The sequence below is a fragment of the Populus trichocarpa genome, chromosome 13 (assembly GCF_000002775.5).
Source record: "Populus trichocarpa isolate Nisqually-1 chromosome 13, P.trichocarpa_v4.1, whole genome shotgun sequence".
NCBI classification, from domain to species: domain Eukaryota; kingdom Viridiplantae; phylum Streptophyta; class Magnoliopsida; order Malpighiales; family Salicaceae; genus Populus; species Populus trichocarpa.
Window position 1 is genome coordinate 6,432,715 of NC_037297.2, and position 19,623 is coordinate 6,452,337.

General features: G+C 30.8%; 1 pseudogene; it reads right to left on the bottom strand.

Moving 5' to 3' along the window:
• Positions 1-4,839: 4,839 nt before the first annotated feature.
• On the bottom strand, positions 4,840-6,619 carry LOC112326139 (cytochrome P450 89A2-like; annotated as a pseudogene).
• Between the last annotated feature and the right edge of the window lie 13,004 nt (positions 6,620-19,623).

The window sequence follows — 19,623 nt, forward strand, 5'->3', positions numbered from 1 at the left end:
CACAGGGCTCGAACCTGAGACCACAGGGGGAGCAAACCCCTTAGTCCCAAACTCTTATCATGAGTCACTATCTAATCATGTTTGATAGTTGAAAAGTTAGGGTCTAATATTCAGGATTCAAAATACATAATTTTCAACTTGTTTTACTCAAAAATATCTTGAAATATCATAAAAAAATCTCAATAAACTTATTTTAAACTCTAAAAAAGCATATAATCACTCTAAAATCTAAAATCCAAAATCCAACCAAATAAAAAAACTTAACGGGTCCTGATCTACTGTTTACAACATGTTTAAAGAAAAACATCACCTTCATTGAACTCCTATCTCCAAGATGAACCCACTAACACCAATATCAGTTTTTTTAATAGTCGAAATGTGACTAACAACTTTTTTTTTAGGCTACTCTCTGTCCTCTCAAATTCTAAAGAATAAAATGTAAAACAAATGGAATTTAAGATTAAAACATAAAACTCTAAAAATAGGGATAAATAATGAAAAAGTAAAAAACTTTAGGACCAAATCGTAGTTTTATGCTCTTTAGACATTGAAAAAGAAAACAGAGTTGCGTGTTTTGTTTCCGTGTTAGATTTGGTCCATGTTATTTTAATTTTTTTAGTTGATAAAATTAAATTTTATTTTGCAAAATCAAGCATGAACTCAATGTTAGGATATTTTTTGACAACATAGCATGCAAACTATTAAAATTAAGTGAAAATAGTGTGGGAGGATGAAATTAAAAAAAAATATTTGTGATCGAAGTGGATATTTGTTCAAGGATCAAAAAATAAGGGGTTAGACTCAACTTTACTGTAATAATCCATATTGCAAATGAGTGTTGAGAAACAATAAAAGAAATAGTGAAATACATTGCTCTTTTATTTTATACTAGTCAATAGAACTACGCTTTGTCACGGGTCATATCAAAAGTATTTTTTTTGCAATGTAAAAAAATATACAGGTGTTGTTAATGCAGTTTAGTGTATCAAGAAAAATTTCAATGGTGAACTAAAACGTTGATGTTTGCACTTAATAAATTTTATTGAGAATTATAAACGTCAATACATGTAAAAAAGAGTTGCTAATGTTAATTAAAGACGAAGTTTGGAAGTTAAAAGATAAATATAAATTAAGATATTTTATCTTGTGTCGTAAGGAGCTTGCCAAATTCTTTAACCTAATTATATGTCAAAAGATATATGTTTTTGCAAGAAGGGCACTAATTTAAATCCCATAAGAATATAATTTCTAATATAATTCCTCCTTTTTTAACTACTATTTTTTAAAAATACACTACCAGAAAATTAAAAAAAAAGCAATGAAAATGTTGATGAAAAAAATTCCATCAATAGTTTCTTATGTTGTGAGTCATACCAAAACTAATAAACTTTTGTTTACCAGAATGAAAACCAAATATAATGCCCTTATATTATAAGATTTTATCGTATGCTTCTTCAACTAATAGTATTAAAGGTGTAACATTATTTTCATTTTAACATTTCAAGAAGTCCTTTATGTTGTTTCTGAATCGACATGACTTGGTAAGAACCTCTAGTAGCAATAAAAAAAGAAGAAGCTTTACCACTATTAATTAAGGTAAATGCCTTATTATTATCTATAAAATATGGAAAAGATAATTTTCCATATATACTCAACTTAAAATCATCCTATACAGAGAAAAATCATTTGTAGTTCACATCAAAGCCGTCTTCATTTGAAAACTTTATTTTCTTAAGACATTATATAACAAAGCCTCGACTAACCATAACTGATTTAACTCATCAATCAACGATTTAACAAAAATATCTATATTCGTACCTGGATTGTAAGGATCAGGTATGACCATAGATAAGAATATAAATTCTAGCTTCATACATATTCCTGGGGGTAAGTTCTGAATTGTTAATATGACCAGCCAACAAGAATAGAGTGCAGGAAAGGATCCAAATGGATTAAATCCATTTGTACATAAGACAAGATGTACATTTTATGGTTTCATTGAAAATTATAGATGCACTCTATTAAACTATTTTCAAGCTTAACCATTGAAAGGATGCATAATGACTATATCCACCTCGTCATATGAATGATGCCATGTCATATGCTCAGCAGTCTTTGAAGACATAAATAACCTTTCCAACATATAAGTCATTAGGAAGTATCTCAATTTTTTGTATGCGATAAGTGTCCATGCTCTACCACAATTAGATTTATATCGAGCATGCTGACAGGTTTTGTACTCAATAAAATTTATATTTTCATACATGCACAAGTTTAGACACACCAATTTTTTAATATCCTTGGTCAAGAGGTTTCATTATGGATTTTACAGTATCGAAGTTATCTTTCAGCCTATTCCCTTCAGGTAACATGATTTTCACCCATTCGAGGATCTTATCATAATCGGCTTCATGCAACCCATAATCTGACTTGATGGTAAATAGTTGTGCAATGACTGATAATTTATTGTGAGTTGTACACCCTTCCCATAATGGTTCATCAGAATCTTTCAAAAGTTAAAAAAAACCTAGCTGCATCTGCATTTGATTTTTCATCTAAAGGGATGTTATATGAACCTTCACCTAAATAATTTTGATTCATTCACATTGCATCCATCATCATACTCCTATAAGGATTATTATTATTATTATTATCATCCACAAGCTCGTGTATGTTTCTATGTGCAACCCAATATAAATATTTCTTGACAAACCATCCTTTCTAACATGGTTTTGTAAGGAACATATGGGTCTCTATGTGCAACCCAATATAAATATTTTTTTGACAAACCCTTTCTTAAGTAGATATAATATCTTTATGATGAAACTTTTTCTTCTTACACTTCACATATAGACATCTAATTTCACCTTCACTAATATTCTTTAGATTAGAAAGTATAAAATTCATAAAACTCTTAACCCCTTTAAGATAATCTTACTTATACAACCCATTGGAAGAATCTCGGTACATCCAATAATGATAATTAATTACGTATGAAACCTATATAGAATATTGATGACAACATTTATTTATAATGCAACTATCCATTCAAAATTAAATTTTTTTTATTAAAATTAAATTCACAATCCAACAATTAATTATCATTTGCACACAAATTTAATTTTGTCTTAAAATGTGAACTAAACAATAAAATTAAAAAAAATAATAATCGGTACCCAATTAATTAATTATCCATCATTTATTCAATTCAAACTTATTCAACCTATATTAATATATTTTAATTATTATCAATTCCATAAAAAATCAATTTCCCCAAATTTTCTCACATTTCCAATCTGAGAAAAAATTGAGAAAATATAATTGGTACTCATTAAATAACTCATCATTTCTTCAATTATAAAACATTAAGTTACAAAATCAAACTCAATTTCATCAAATGACAAATAAAATCAATATTCTCAAATCCCAAACAAACCCTAACATACAAATCATGCATTAATACAACAAAATTTTCTTGGAGAAAGCTATAAAATACTTAAATATACAAGTAAACTACAAATACCATAATTTTTTAATAAATTAACCTAAAATATAAATGAATTACAAAAAAAAAAGATTTGCTTACTTGGTGTGATGAAGTTTCACAAGAAATTAAACTAAAAGAGGTTTATGGTTTCGTTACTATTTACGGTAGTGTTGATGCTTTTAGCCTAATTTAATTGATGCTTTAACACCTCTAAGGGCCTGTTTGAGATTGTGGTAGCGGTGACGGTTTAAAGTGTTTTTCGTTTAGAAATGCATCAAAATAAAGTTTTTTTATTTTTAAAAAATTAATTTTGACATCAGCACATCAAAACAATTTGAAAACATAAAAAAAATTTCATTTTAAACAAAAAAAATCAAATTTTTTAAAAACACGATTTACACAACATTCTCAAACACACTATAAGTCGTTAATAATATGTAAAGCTCATCAAAAAATATATATTCTCTTCCGATTTTGCTTGATTAAAAAACATCTACTTCCATTTTTGGCTTTGATCATGAAGATAAGATTAAAATCTTTTTTTTCTTTTTTTCCTAATTGATCTTAAAAATGCATCATTAATTTGATAAATCTTACTTAGAAGCTAACTCTACAATTTAATATAAAAAATTAAGAAAAAACCTTCCTTAAATAGTTACTTGTGTGTTTGGTATTGTGGTAACTTTTGTGGTTGTGGTTTGAAAAAAATTGTTTTATAAAAAGTACTTTTGACTGAGGTATGTTTGGTTAAAACTGTGGTTGAAATTGAGGTTGAATAAAAAATAGTTTAATGTGTTTGGTTAAACATGCTTTTTAAATTGAGGTTATAAAATAACTAAAAATGATATGTATTAATATTGATGGTTTTTAATTTAAATATTATAGATTTAACTACCACTATTACATCATTAAATAAATACTACTTTATATCAAATATTTTTTATTATTCCATTAACTTATCTACAATTTCATCACGTATGAAATTCATCCGATAAGGATTATAGTTTTCATGGTTTTTTGAGCGTGTAACAAAATCAGGTAAAATAAAATCAAAAACAAAATTGGAATTGCGATCAAATTTTGCAAATGCTACATCATCATGCGATGTCCTTCTAGTTTATGTAGTGTTATTGAATAATATTAAACACTAGTTTTTCGAGTAAAATACAATTTAAAAAAATGAATTTTTTAACGCGGTAGAGACACTGTTCACACGACAAATACCAAGTGAAATTCACTCCGTAATGTTCTTTTCAAGAAGTGAAGAATGACCAGGTAAATTAATTTATCTGGCATAGACACGGCAGGAGAAGAAGTAGCAGTTTCAACATAAAATGTTTGAGTCCTACATAAACAATAAATTGAGTTTTAATATTATCAAATATATTATTTACACAGTTTACTTTAAAAGCTAAACCTACCGCGTAAACAAACATGACAGCCTTTCTCCACAAGAAAGTCAACCCATTCCAATATTATTTATTAACTAAAATCATAAAAAAGAAAATAAAATTAAAAGACACCACACACCCTACACCTTGCTTCTCGACCTGCGAGATATGTGGGCGTGCAATGGATTCTTCATGGTCACAGCAAGCTGTTGCTTCTCAGACAAATCAATAACATCTCCATCCACAGCCTTCCACTCAAAATTCCAGACTAAATTAGCCACAAAATACTCCAAATGAAGCATGGCTAAGCCATATCCAGGGCAAATTCTCCTTCAAACTCCGAAAGGCATCATCTTGATCTCCCTGCTTCCTGTTATATCAAATGCTTCCCCTTCACCATTTAGAAACCTTTCAGGCTTGAAAGCCATGGGATCCTCCCACACCTTTGGATCCCACCCCATATCAGCCACCATGAAATTTACTGTCCCGTTTTTAGGAATCAGATACCCACCCAACACCGTATCTTCAGTCACAGCATGTGGCAGCACAAAATGCCCAGGTGGGTGTCTCCGTAGACCTTCCAGAATTATTGCTTTTAAATACGGCATCTTTTGCAGATCATCTTCCTTCACCTCTCCCTCTCCTTATCCAACGACCTCTTTCATTTCCGAAAATAGCTTCTCCTGAATCTGTGGATACTTGACCAAATTTGCCATGATCCACTGCAAGGCTGTGGTTGTAGTATCTACACCTGCTGCAAGGAACTCGATGCATAAAGTAACCATTTCGATCTCATTAAGCTTTCTTTTCTCACCAGGAAGTTGCAGATCCAGCAGCGTATCAACATAAGACACGACATACTCATCCTTCTTCCCCTCCACATTTGATTTTCCCAACTTCTCTTCCTTCAACTTCTTTCTTGCTCTTATCAATGGAATGATTACATCTTCTTGGTCCTTGCGAAGCTGCAAGAACTCTGCCCATTGCTTACGAAGCACTATATATCTTGCTCAAACTTGGCCAGAAATTAAGTATATTGAATCTACGCATATTCTCAATCATGCGACGCTCGACTCGTTCGATCTCCTTAACCTGTTTCTCCTCTAACTTGTCACCGAAACACATGAGTACTAATAGACAAAACATGGCAAACTGAACATGATCCACAACACGAACAGGATCTCCAGACCTGGACAACAAGTCAAATTGATTCTTCAAGATTTGCAGCACCCATTTACGCGCATGACCAAATGTTTTAACCCGCGAAGAATGGAGGATTTCTGATGTGAGGTTTCGACGGAGGAGGCGCCAAGTCGGACCGTAAAATGAAGAGCTGATAGTCTGCTGATTGCTATTAAGCACTCTGCTAGTAGCAAGAGCAGATGGGCGGTTACCAAAAACAGAACCGTTCAGGATCAAGGCTTGGTAAGCTAGGGAGCGATCGGAAATAAAGATAGCCGGGCGCGAGAAGATATGGAGGGTGACCATCGGGCCGAGCTTTTGGGTGAGGGAACGAAGGGTGGGCTCGAGGTCGGCGAAGGATTTGGAGAGCCATAAGATGTTGCCGATAATTGGAAAGGCTAGGGGGCCTGGAGGGAGTTTGTGAGTTTTGCAAGGGAAGAAGAGGTTGAAGAAGGCTATAAGGAATGCAGACAGGGACAGAGAGACGAGGATGAGGAACCAGATCTCCATGCTTTTGTGAGGCTGGCAAAACTGAAGTTGAGTAGTATAATGTTATTTTTTTAATTTAATGTGGATGTTCATAGCAGTTTACGTAAATTAATAAATTTTAAAATTAATAATTATATAAATTTTTAGTAATTATCATATAAATAATTATAAAACTTGAATATAAAAACACAGAAAAAATAAATTTTTTAGTGACAAATTTTTATTACTAAACACCACCTAAATGGTAAATGGTTGTAGTATAATGTTAATGATAGATGACAGGACTTGACCTGCATTTTATTCAGCTTTTTGGCTGTGGGATGATCTGTCGATAATAATGTCTCAGTAATTAAATGCATTTCGTTTTTAGCAAAAAAAAAAAAAAAAAGAAGAAGAAACAAATAAAATCTTATTTAATACTTTAAAGAAAAAGCGGTCATCTCAAGTTTTTTTTTCAAATCATATGTTAATTTTTTAACTAATTCTCTAGCATCATGAAAGCTTTTAATTGAATTTGAAAAGTTGAATCATTTGTTTAATAAAATAAAATCAAATAAAGATTATATAAACCAATAAATTATAAAAAATGGTTAATATTAACTAAATATAAAAATAAAAAGCTAAAAAATAGATATAAATAAGGATATTTTATGATGTGATGTTGGGTGTTCTTTAATTTTTTAGTATTTTTTTAATTTAACGTGGGTGTCCGGGCCAGCTTGCGCGCACCTCGACTAATCCCACGGGCCCTGAAGTTAACGATCATGTAAGCCTCCAGTGGCCATCATATGAGCAACCACAGGGCTCGAACCTGAGACCACAGAAGAAGCAAACCTCTTGATCCCAAGTTCTTACCACTTGGCCACCACCTAAATGGTTAATTTTTTAGTATTTAATAACATGGAAGTTTAGATGGATTTTAGTAATAAAATTAATAATTTAAATTCTGTATAAAAAAAATATAATTGTTAGTATAAATTCTCTTATTAATAATTTAATGTATTTTTTAATAAAAAAATACATATTTCTTTAACTATGTTGTTTAGTGGATAGAAACTAAACGCATTCAAATTCAATACTAAAGAAACATTAAATTAATATCAAAATTGTTTTTAAACAATTTTAAATGAATAAAAAATATCACTTTGATGAAACCTATTTCCCTTGTAAATGCGTTTCTTTTGTTTTACATTTTTCCAAAAATATTATCTACATTTTAAAAAATTATGCATACAAGTATCATATATAATCATTTGAAAAACAATTGTTATTATTATCATAAAAGACACTACTAGTATTATTTATAAATAATAGCATAATTGGATAATTATTTAAATATTATTTAAGAAAAATCTAATTATAACATGTGAAAAGAGAAAAATAATGAGATAAAAAAAAAATTAAAGGGCTAAACATGCATGAATAGGAAGAATGACCTAGCTCACATGAAAACTCAGGTGTGCTTGGACTTGAAAGCCCATGCACTATGTCTTTTGTTTTTTCAGTTTGGCACCAAACTTTATTTGTTTTTTTACATTTTTTTATCTATGTATCTTGAGAGAGGAGAGTGAGTCCACAAAAAATTTTAGAAGAGAGAAAGCTCTCGAGTGACTGAACTTTGACCATCAATAACTTTGACTTTAGTTTCTATAGATTCATTTTTAAGAGAGGAACTCAATAGAGACCGTCTTCATCTTCAATGATACCAAAAAAATAGTTAAGAGTTTGAAAAAAAAATTATTTGATTTTGAGTTCTTAGACCAATTAGAATGTGTTCTATTCTTAGAAGCGAGGTTTTTTTTTGTGAACATATGGTTGAAATCTAGCTTTCTAGGGTCTATAAACTTGGACTCAGATTTTTTTATCATGGAGCCACCTTCAATGATCTGAAAGGTTGTAAACGGATGGCGTATTGTTGGCTAAGTTTCGTGATGTTTAAAAATAAATCAATAAACAATTTAAGAAAAAATAGAGCCCCTTGCGTGGGTATATGATTTAAATGTTGGCTAGAAGCGTGGGCCTAAACTTCTAAATTATTTGATTTTGAGTTCTTAGACCAATTAGAATGTGTTCTATTCTTAGAAGCGAGGTTTTTTTTTTTTTTTTTTTTTTTTTTTTTTTTTTTTTTTGTGAACATATGGTTGAAATCTAGCTTTCTAGGGTCTATAAACTTGGACTCAGATTTTTTTATCATGGAGCCACCTTCAATGATCGGAAAGGTTGTAAACGGATGGTGCATTGTCGGCTAAGTTTCGTGATGTTTAAAAATAAATCAATAAACAATTTAAGAAAAAATAGAGCCCCTTGCATGGGTATATGATTTAAATGTTGGCTAGAAGCGTGGGCCTAAACTTCTAGCTTATATGCACATGACCCTTCAATTTTTTTTATTTGATTATTCTTTCATTTTATATTTTATAATTAAGTTTTGGTGAGGAATTGTCTATTCACTTTAAAAATAAATAAATAAATAAATAAATAAAGATGAATGATGTGTTGGCTTAAAAAAAATAGAGAGAAGAACATGATGATTATATTTCATCTATTTAATAAGTTTGCTTTATATCCAAAAGAGAGATGAACCTATTATTATTTGTTTTTAGAAAATGTCTAAATGAAAAATATTAATGGAAATTTTCAAATTCTTTTTTTCTTATTCCTCAGTTTACTGAGTATATAGAAAGAGTACTAAAGATGCTGAGTATTTTCCCACATTAACACAGTAAACAAACTTATTTTCCAAACTAGCATGGTTAGAAAAATAATTCTTAGCACATAAAATAATGGTTGTGCATTTATTACATGTATGACCTATAAGTGGTGCATGTAGCACATGCACAACAACTGGTAGTGCATGTAGTAAATGCGTGACCTATACATTGCTCATTCACTACATGTGCAACCTATTAAAATTCATAGTTCATAGTTGCACATGTAGCACATGCGCAACTAACAAATTCTCATTCTTATATTTCTTTTCCAAATAATTAACCCATGCAAAAGTCAACATATATTTTAATGGAGATCCAATGGCATGAAAACAAAAAAAAAAAAAACAAAAATGATCTAATGGTTAGGAAAAAAAAAGATGACATGGGAAAAAAAAACAAGAGAGGAGAGAGAAAAGAAAGAAAGAATGAGGCGTCAGAGATACACCAGAGCTCCGATGATGAAACTCTCAATACCACCAGAAAGATATTGATGAGATGAATCTATAGACACTATGGAAAGCCAATTAAGAAGCTAATGGTGAGTCATGCTACAGTCTAAAAACAACGACATGCTCACTTGTTGACATCTCATCACCGGTTTCGAAGTTGCTTTTTCACGGTATATGAATTTGTCTCGTTGATATCATTTTGATGGTACTAAGAGTTTTATCATTGAAGCTCTAGTGTGTCTCCAATGCCTCCTTTATTTTTTTCTTCTCTCTCCTCTCTTTTTTTTCCATGTCATTTTTTTTTTTTCTAGCCATTAGATCATTTTTGTTTTTTTTTCATGCCATTGTATCTTCATAAAAATGTATGTTGACTTTTGCATAGGAAACTTATTTGAGTAATGAATGAAATAATAAAATTTTATGAATTTTATTAGGTTGTACATGTAGTACATGCACCACCTATAGGTCGCACATGTACTACATGCGTGACTACTGTTTCTATTCTAGAGTGGAAATTATTTTCCCAACTGTGCTAGTTTGACAAATAAATTTGCTCACTGTGCTAATGTGGGAAAAAAAACTCTAATGATGCCGTTGTAATTTTTTATAACAACACACATTTCTTTTCTTCTTTTTAGGAAATAGATGAAAATAACCCTTAGAAAAAAGACGTCCCTTCTATTTTTCCTAAGATATTAATAATACCATAAAGTCTACGTGTTATAATTATAAGAAAATATAAAAGGCAGGAAAACAACACGCACATCAACCATAAAATTACATTTTTTCCCTTCTCAAAACAAATTAAATAACTAGTTATTGAGGGTAATATGATTTTTTCATGGGGGTCCATTGATCATTACTTGATGGGGAAAGATCAGTCTTTTTACTATTCTGATGCACAGTAAAATGACTTCATTACCCTTGGAATCAAGTAATGTCCAAGGGCATTTCTCTTTTTATTTTTATAAGCACGATAGAATGACATAAATGCCCTTAAAAAGAGAATTTTCTTTAACTTACATACAAGGGAATTATTGTCTTTTTTATTTTTGCTTTCTTGGTAATTATCATATTGATATAAGGGCTGTTTTGTGATTTTATAAATATAAATATTATTAAAAAAAGCTGATAATGTGTGCACTACACTTGTTAGCGCATGAATGGTCATTGTGCTTTCGGGCATCGTGTATGAGGTCATCCGGTGGCCAAACGTCGCTTTTCATAGTGGCATTTGAATTGTCTCTGTGTTCCTTTTGTGAGGAGATGATGTTTTAGGATTTCACGAGTTGTGAGTTTTAGAAATTGATCCAGGTTTAAAAGGTTCGCTTGGATTGTTTTTCTTGATTTTTTAAGCTCATGTTTTTTTCCCTTTCAGACTTTAACATCTATTCAATTGGAGATTGAGTTTCGTTATTTTTATTTATTTGCATTCTATAAAATTTTTCATTGATTTTGAAAATGACTTGGGTTATGTCAGTTCTTTTTATTTGTCGCTCTTTGTTTTTACAAATTTTTAAATTTGATATTTTTGTTTTTCAATTTCATCATTTAATATTAGATTGATTGAGATTTTTTTTTCCAGTTCCATCCTTGAAGGTTGGAATTTTTTAATAATGGGCTTCGTAATTTTCTTCAATTTCCTTTGTATTCGTTTATACTGGTCATATCACTTAGACTGTGGGTTTAGTGGATTAGTCTAGTTTGGTTGGGTTTTTATAGGATTATTTTTTTAAAGTTAATATGCTTTATCTCTTGATTTTTCTAGTTTTGTCTTTAGTTATCATTAATGACTTTGTTTTTTTATTTATTGAAACAAATAATATTGATTTATTTAATTACATGTGTGCACAAGTTTTTCGATTTAAACATAGTGAGTCTAAGTATGAAATTAAAAGAAGCATTTCTTGTACAAAGAATGAGTATGTGGATTGTAAATAATGTACTAACGGAAAGTATTTGTATGGTTCAGGGGGGACACCAAGGACGAGATCTTCTGTCGGTAGAGCTTACGCGAGTGGAGGAGCAGGTAAGTAAAGTCTTACCTATAATTTTGTGATATCAATTAAGTTTTTGGTTGTAACTATAAATGCTATGTATGAACTGAATCCAAATGAATTGTAAATAGTTACGTTAAATAATAATGTGATTGGATTGCTTTCGCTAAGGCAAAAGCCAATGTTGTGATTGTTTTTGAAGTTGTTCGGAAACCAATGTGATTAGGTTACTTTTGCCAAGGTGAAAGCCAATGTTATGATTGTTTTCAAAGTTGTTCGAAAACCAATGTGATTTGGTTGCTTTGGCTAAGGTAAAATCAATGTTTTGATTATTTTCGAAATTGTTTGGAAATCAATGTGATTGGATTTTCTTCGCAAATGCGAAAGACAATGTTGAAATTATTTTTCAAAGTTGTACGGAAATCAATGTGATCGGGTTGCTTTTGTTGAGACAAAAGCCAAATTATGGAGTCTGTGAAATTACTCGAAGACTAAATGTGTTTTTGTTGTTTTTACAAATTTGAAGGCTAATGTTATGTTATTGCCCAAAGCTATTTTGAGAATTATGGTAAATTAAGTTGTTTTCAATAAATCAAAGGTCAATAATAAGTCATTACGAAATATTTGATAACTATATAAATCAAAGTACACTAATTGACTTGAAATTAAGAGTAAGATCTTACTTATATTGAGTACGAATATCTAGATGTGTTATTAGTGTGAAATTTATGACCATGTTCATGAAATTTTCTATAAGGTTGGATAAAAAAGATAGGTGTTCGGACAAATTATATTGTAATACGAACTTATGCTTAATAAATTTTTGTTGGAGGACCTTCTCGTATCGGCTGACCTAATAGTTCAGTTGTAGTTGGACTTTAGATTCAGAACTTTTATTGTTCATTAAATAATTTTGTAGACCTAAATAAAAGCTCTCACTTACACTCTCTCCTTCTTCAATGACATTTTCTATCTATGTTTAGAATTGTGCATGAAAACCATATATATAATATAATTATGCAAGTTGGTGTACATCCTTACATAATTTTTTCATGGCATGCATCAATAATATAATCACGTTTTATGTTGGACACTAATTTAAACTCAAATAAAAATAAAAAGTATGCATAAGTAGCAAATGGATTAATTAGAGAATGAGTAAGGTAAACACAATATATACATTCATAGAAGAAAAGTTTAAAACATATGGTTAGACTGAGCTTTTTTTTATATAATTCAAAATATAAGTGTATGAGATTGGATTTATTACTCTTTTAGGTTTTATTTATAATTAAATTTATATGGGATGAACATGATGTAATTACTGAATGGTGTACGATATAATGAGGGTTGAAAGAATAGGTGGGGTCAATTATTGGTTGAAATGATGTGAAATAAGGTCTAAGACAATTGGACCATGTTTGTGATAATGACTTGTAATATGGAAGGAGTAGTCGATAACTTAGCACGTTTATATATAAAGAAAACTCTGCCAAAATTTCAATAAAATTATTAATAAATAAAGGAGCATGACTACGTGTATAAGTAATGACTACATGTACGATATAATGAGGGTTGAAAGAATAGGTGAGGTCAATTATTGGTTGAAATGATGTGAAATAAGGTCTAGGACAATTGGACCATGTTTGTGATAATGACTTGTAATATGGAAGGAGTAGTCGATAACTTACCACGTTTATATATAGAGAAAACTCTGTCAAAATTTCAATAAAATTATTAATAAATAAAGAAGCATGACTACGTGTATAAGTAATGACTACATGTACGATATAATAAGGGTTGAAAGAATATGTAAGGTCAATTATTGGTTGAAATGATGTGAAATAAGGTATAGGACAATTGGACCATGTTTGTGATAATGACTTGTAATATGGAAGGAGTAGTCGATAACTTAACACGTTTATATATAGAGGAAACTCTTTCAAAATTTCAATAAAATTATTAATAAATAAAGGAGCATGACTATGTGTACAAGTAAATGTAAAAAATAGCCATAATAAAAGTTCATTTTTTTTTTTTATGAAAATATGTAAATTTATTGTAAAATTTCATCTTTTAACATCTTCTAGTTGACGAGGGTGTTACAACTTAAAGACCCATGCCACTAAATAGAGGTGTGGTGAAGAGATTTTCATTTTATATACTTTTAAGACACTCTTTATTAATGCTCTTTTAATATAGTCTTTTTGTGTTGTCTTGGATAAGAAAAAACTATAAAAGCTCTAAGAGAAACACTCGGGGATCTATGAAGCACGTCAATCGAGTCCTAAACTTCATTTTTGAATAAAAAGAATGGGATACTACTAACCTATAATGGTGAAAATATTTATGGACTATGTTAGAAAATATCAAACTTTCAATTTCATGTCAATTTGATCAACTCATCACATGAGCCTTTACATCAGACAGTTACTTCTTGGTCTTTTAATGTTTGGGGACTTGATGTGGTAAGGTGACCAAAAAAGGTTAGGGGGAATCTTTACATATAGGTTACGACCAATTACTTCTCAAAGTGGGCTGAAGCTGCAACATTAAAAAAGGTCAAGAAAGAGATAATTATGAACTTCATCTTGACAAGCATCTTCTACTGTTATAGGGTACCACATTATATCATAACTGACAATAAAAATAAGTTCTATAATACTTTCATGAACAAGTCATATGTCCAATTCGATTTCAAACAACATAACTCTTCTATATACAATACTCTCTGGCTAATGGTTTGGAATAAGTGTTTAACATGATCTTATGTAATATTCTCAAGGAAGTGGTGAATTGCTCAAAAAAAGATTGACATTAAAGAATTGGAGAAGGAGTATGAGCTTATCGTACTCCTTTCTAAACATCAAATCAAGTTACTCCATATTTCTTGGTATACAGTGTTAAAGTCGTTCTTTCACTATAACATTAAATTCCATATTTAAGGAACACAATACAATAAGGACTCTTAAATGATGAAATTATTCGTCCATATCTTGAATAACTTGAAGCCTTAGAAGAAAAGCGTATTAAGGCACAATAACACTTAAAGTGCTATTAAGCTTGACTTTGTAGAACTTTCAATAATAAAGTATGACCACACGCATTCCAAGTAGAAGATCTTGTCTTAACAAATCAATGCCCAATAATTATGTCAAAATGCATGGGCAACAAGTTCCTCTCTAAATGAGATGAACCTTATATGATTTAAGAAGTCTACACCAATAGAATTTACGAGATCATCAATGAGAACAAATTGAGGATTGGGCCTTTCAATAGCAAGTTATTAAAAACATACTATGTTTGAGAGTTGACGTAGCTTCTTGTCCACACGAACTAAGTTATAACTTGATCCTCTATTCGTAAAGTTACATAGGTAGATTGAAACTTGTTTCTAATACAATCATACACGCTTAAAAAAGCATAAGAAAAAACTATGTTATGATTTGATCCTTTATCCACAAAGATACGTAAGCAGCTTATAAATTATTCCAAATACAGTCACATCATCCCTTAAAACTATTTTGACCCATATGATTGTTTGCATGGTGAAAAAAGAGAGTAAGTAACCTGACAACATCATCATAACATAAAAGCATAAGTAACAAGATACAAGCAAGAGAAAAAGATAAACTTTATTGATAAAGGAGAGTTCTACTATAAGTATTCTAAAAATAAATTCATAAGCTAGTGTTACTTTAACAAAAAAACATATTCCAAAGGAAAAGAAACAATAGAAAAGAAAAAGAAAATAGATCCAAGATATGAGAAATTGTAGGAATACTATGGTTTCCAGTCATGTCCTTTAACTTATTTTGTTTGGTCTCCAAGTCCTCTTAATTATTGAAAAATGGTTATGTAAGCTTCACTTATCACATGGAAAGTAGATATTATGTTGATCTCTGCTCGAATACCAAAGGTTACAACTTTTCTTTTAGAAAGTTTTTTTGCTCACAAGCCTTGAAGGATGACTTTGACTCGGTCTTTTTACGCTGCAATTCCTTGAGTTATTCCTCTATTTTTGTTATCTTAACATAGGTAGCGTAAAAATATCTAGAGGCATCCTCTTCAAAAGCTTTAGAGCTTTTGTACGGTCCTTTAAGCTTTTTATTTTTCGAGGCTCGCTTCTCTAATGTCATTATAGGAGATAATAATGACTTTAAATGGTTAAGTCTTTTAACATCTTCAATGACCTCAATCACCATTATTCTGATAGAGAAGAAATCAACACTTATATCTTTGATAGAGTGGAAGATCTTCTCATTTTTATTAGCTAAGTCAAGAATGTAATAGATTAGTGTATAGATGATCTTAAATTTGATACTCTCCCAACACTTAATAACAAAGTTAGATTTTATATCACCAACTATATCATCAGTACAATACCTAGGTTACTCTTGAAGGCTCAAAGGCGATAGTAGTTAAAGAAGTATACAAGATAATGCTTATAATATTGAGAATTGTTAAAGGTGGTGTCATAGATCGATGATTAGACTGCTTTAATGGCAAACTTGATAAAAGGATGAGAATTTTCAATCCCATTAGTTAAAAGATTAAAGAGGTTAGGGGTAACAACATAAATAACACTCATATTTAGCCTAAGATACATGTCAAATTCATTCCCAATGTCTTGTTAACCAAATTGAAACAAAGAACAATAAAAGAAAAAAAGGGTTAACATATGATATGTAATATAATTGAAGAAGAAAAAAAGTGTATAACCAATTTATCAATATTATTTGGCATTATTGATGTACTAGGGACACCGTAAAAAAGCTAGGTATGTAAAAATTGAACACCTTCTTGGTAGTTGGTATATTCTAAACGTTTCTAGTGATGATCATTATCTTCATGTTCACTATCTACAACATTAAAAATTACTTTAACATTGTCTTTTTCCTCTTCCAAATATATATCATTATAAGCATCTTTTAAAATTTTTTTGATGAAAAAGTGTAGAAAAGGCAAGTTTTCTTTTACCAATTGTTAAGAAAAGGATTGTGCACTCCCTTCCTTCGCCTCTAAGGTAGTAGTAGTGGATTTTTTCTTGAGTGAATCTTTTGAAACACATTATTTTCATACTAGAAATCATAAGTGTTGTCTTCTTTATTAGGGGCATATTTGTCCAAATTAACACCAACTACTTGTTTGTTTCTTATATGGGTAGAAGAAATCATTTTCTTCTTTGTTAAGATAGACACATCCTTTTCTTTTCCCTTCCTTAGTATTGAAGTAACATTTATAGGAATTTTAAGAATGATTTTCATCATTTAAAGACAAACTTTAGATCATTTTAAAGCCACCAGTCCATGTAGCGTTTAGTCACCAAAATGAAGCCCAACACTTGGGGGCAAGGGAAGCTTGCATTGAGAATAAGTGTAGAGTTTGGTAAAGTTATGTCAAAGTTGATACACATCTTTCAAAGTTAGAATCTAAGTTCTCCTTATGAAATCATAAGGAACATGTTGGAAAAAAATCTAAATTATCTATTGAACTTATTAGGATAATATGACTTAGTAGTAAAAGTATCATCATAGTGAAGAGTCAAATAGCCAGATTGAATACACATAAAGTATTCACTCCTGATGACCAATTGGTTGCCATCATCATGCAAAATAGTAACCCCAATTATAGGAAATAATACAACATGTATAATTTTTTAAGAATCCTAAAAAAGAGTACTGACCTGGGATTCATTAAAATGGTTTGCTAACTTCTTGTCAGCATATTTGGCCATCCTAACTTACTTGATATGGCTAGTAGCTATCCGATGGGCACAAAATGTTTCTATAAGCCAATTGCTGAGAAAATAATAGGAAAAAAGATGTCTCACGTAACCTCATCTAATATAAATTGGATCTCTCTTAGACCCTTGTAAATACTTGCTAGAACTGATATTGTAAGAGAATTTTCTTCTAGCTTCCATCATGGATGCTACTTAAAAAGTACTAGGATGAACAAAACTAGCATATTTGTTAGGGAATACAAATATGCATAGACAACATGAAAAAAAAGTCACCAAATAAACTTTATCTTGGATATTAGAGGAGATGTTAAGCTCTTTAAGAGGATACAAAGATTTTATAGAATGAATGCGAGAATTTGCAATTGAGCCAAATGGATAAGTAATCTTATTCGAATTATTAAACTTATCATTCTAATTCGTGTTATATCATAGGTCATCATGAAACACAGAAATCCACCTAATCATAAAAATTCATTACATGATAACTATTAACAGACTTACATTCCTCATGAAAGACAATAAATAGATACTTGCAGCTTTTTAGAAGAAAATAGCCTCATTTTTTATTAGCTTTATTAAAGTTTTTAGCAAAAGAGATGACCTCATCATAAAGGTGCTAGAAATAGAAAGACCACTAGATGCTTTCAATTCCCATAGAGAAACAAACTCCTCACCACTCAGAATAGAAAGCGTGTAAGTGGAAAGATTCCAATGGTTGTAAAAAAGAGCAGATAACATTCAGATGTCAGTCATATGAAAAAAAAGAAGCAAAAATAGGACCTAGAGTGTGTGTGTGTGTGTGTGTGTGTAATCTTTTTGAGTGTCGGTTCATAGTGTTTAAAAATATCTTTTATCCATTCCATATACTTGAGAGTGTACCCAGATGCATTAGAGAATGAGAAATAATCCTTACAAGTAGCATTGCCAACACGCTTGCGGTAATCTAGTTGTGGCAAATCAACCAGAAAAGATGTCGAATGTGGAAAAGATGATTGAAGTTGTAAAATTCATAAGAAGTCTCCAATGATCACGAAGTCAAATGCTTGATCCTTTGAAAGACTAGTGCTTAACGAATAGACCACGTGTACATGAAGACTCATACGACGATACTTCAATACCTAAGAACATTTTAGAAGAAAAAGAAGACCATTTGAAAAAATAAAAAGGTGCATGTTAAGTGTATATTTGAAAGAAGAGATAGAGAACAAGATTACAATTCCAATAATATTTACAAGTCTTTAAAAAAAATTGAGAACATACCTTGATTAAGAGCATAAAGAAGAGTGGTGCTCTAGCATTTGAAAGGTAGTTGTAAATCACTGAACCCGATAGTTCATAAAAAATAGTAACCATTAAGTAACAGTTTTTCAATCTCCACAACTGATGATAAATGACTCTTCAAGCTCCATAACAATTGAGAAACAGCTTATCAAGCACCATAAGCATTAAGTAACAGTTCATCAAAAGCCATAACTATTGATAAATGGTTTACGCACCAAGTCCCGCAAAAGCAACCACTGTTATGCTTGAAAAATTTGAATCACTAAAGTTGCTTGTGGAACCTCAAGTCAAGATGGTAAACTTATAAGCAACTTCCAAAAAAAGTTTATTAAAAACAGAAAAAAAAAATACAAGATTAAGGCTGCTTATTAATGTGCGCACCCACTTTAGGAACCAAGGGAATATTTAATACCCCAATTGAAGCTGCTATTTTTTTTTTGAACAATCTGGCTGTATTATCCATTCTTGAGTCAGACAAGGAGATCAAGCCAGCAGACGGGCTGAGCAGCGAAACGAGGCCAAGTTTATACAAAAAGGTGAGATTATGTTAGCATCTATACTACCAACACCAGAAGCGGCCAATAGAAGCAGTAAAGATTTGATATTTTCCATATGCAATAACAGAGCTATTGTACTGTAAAATATATAAGAATAACCATAGTTCTAAAACAATGTTCAATAAGCTTAGGAAGAGCTCAGGCAAAGACTGACTGCAGTCCTTATTTGAGAAAAAAGAAGAGAGAAAAGATACGCATGAGTTGAACGAGAAATTGTGAAGGCAACGCGAGGGAAATATGGGGAGCTGCTAGTAGGGTCGTTTACTGGACGAAGGACTGCTTGGTGATGCTGCACTATTAGTAAAGAGAAGAAAGGGCCGCGTGTGACTTTTA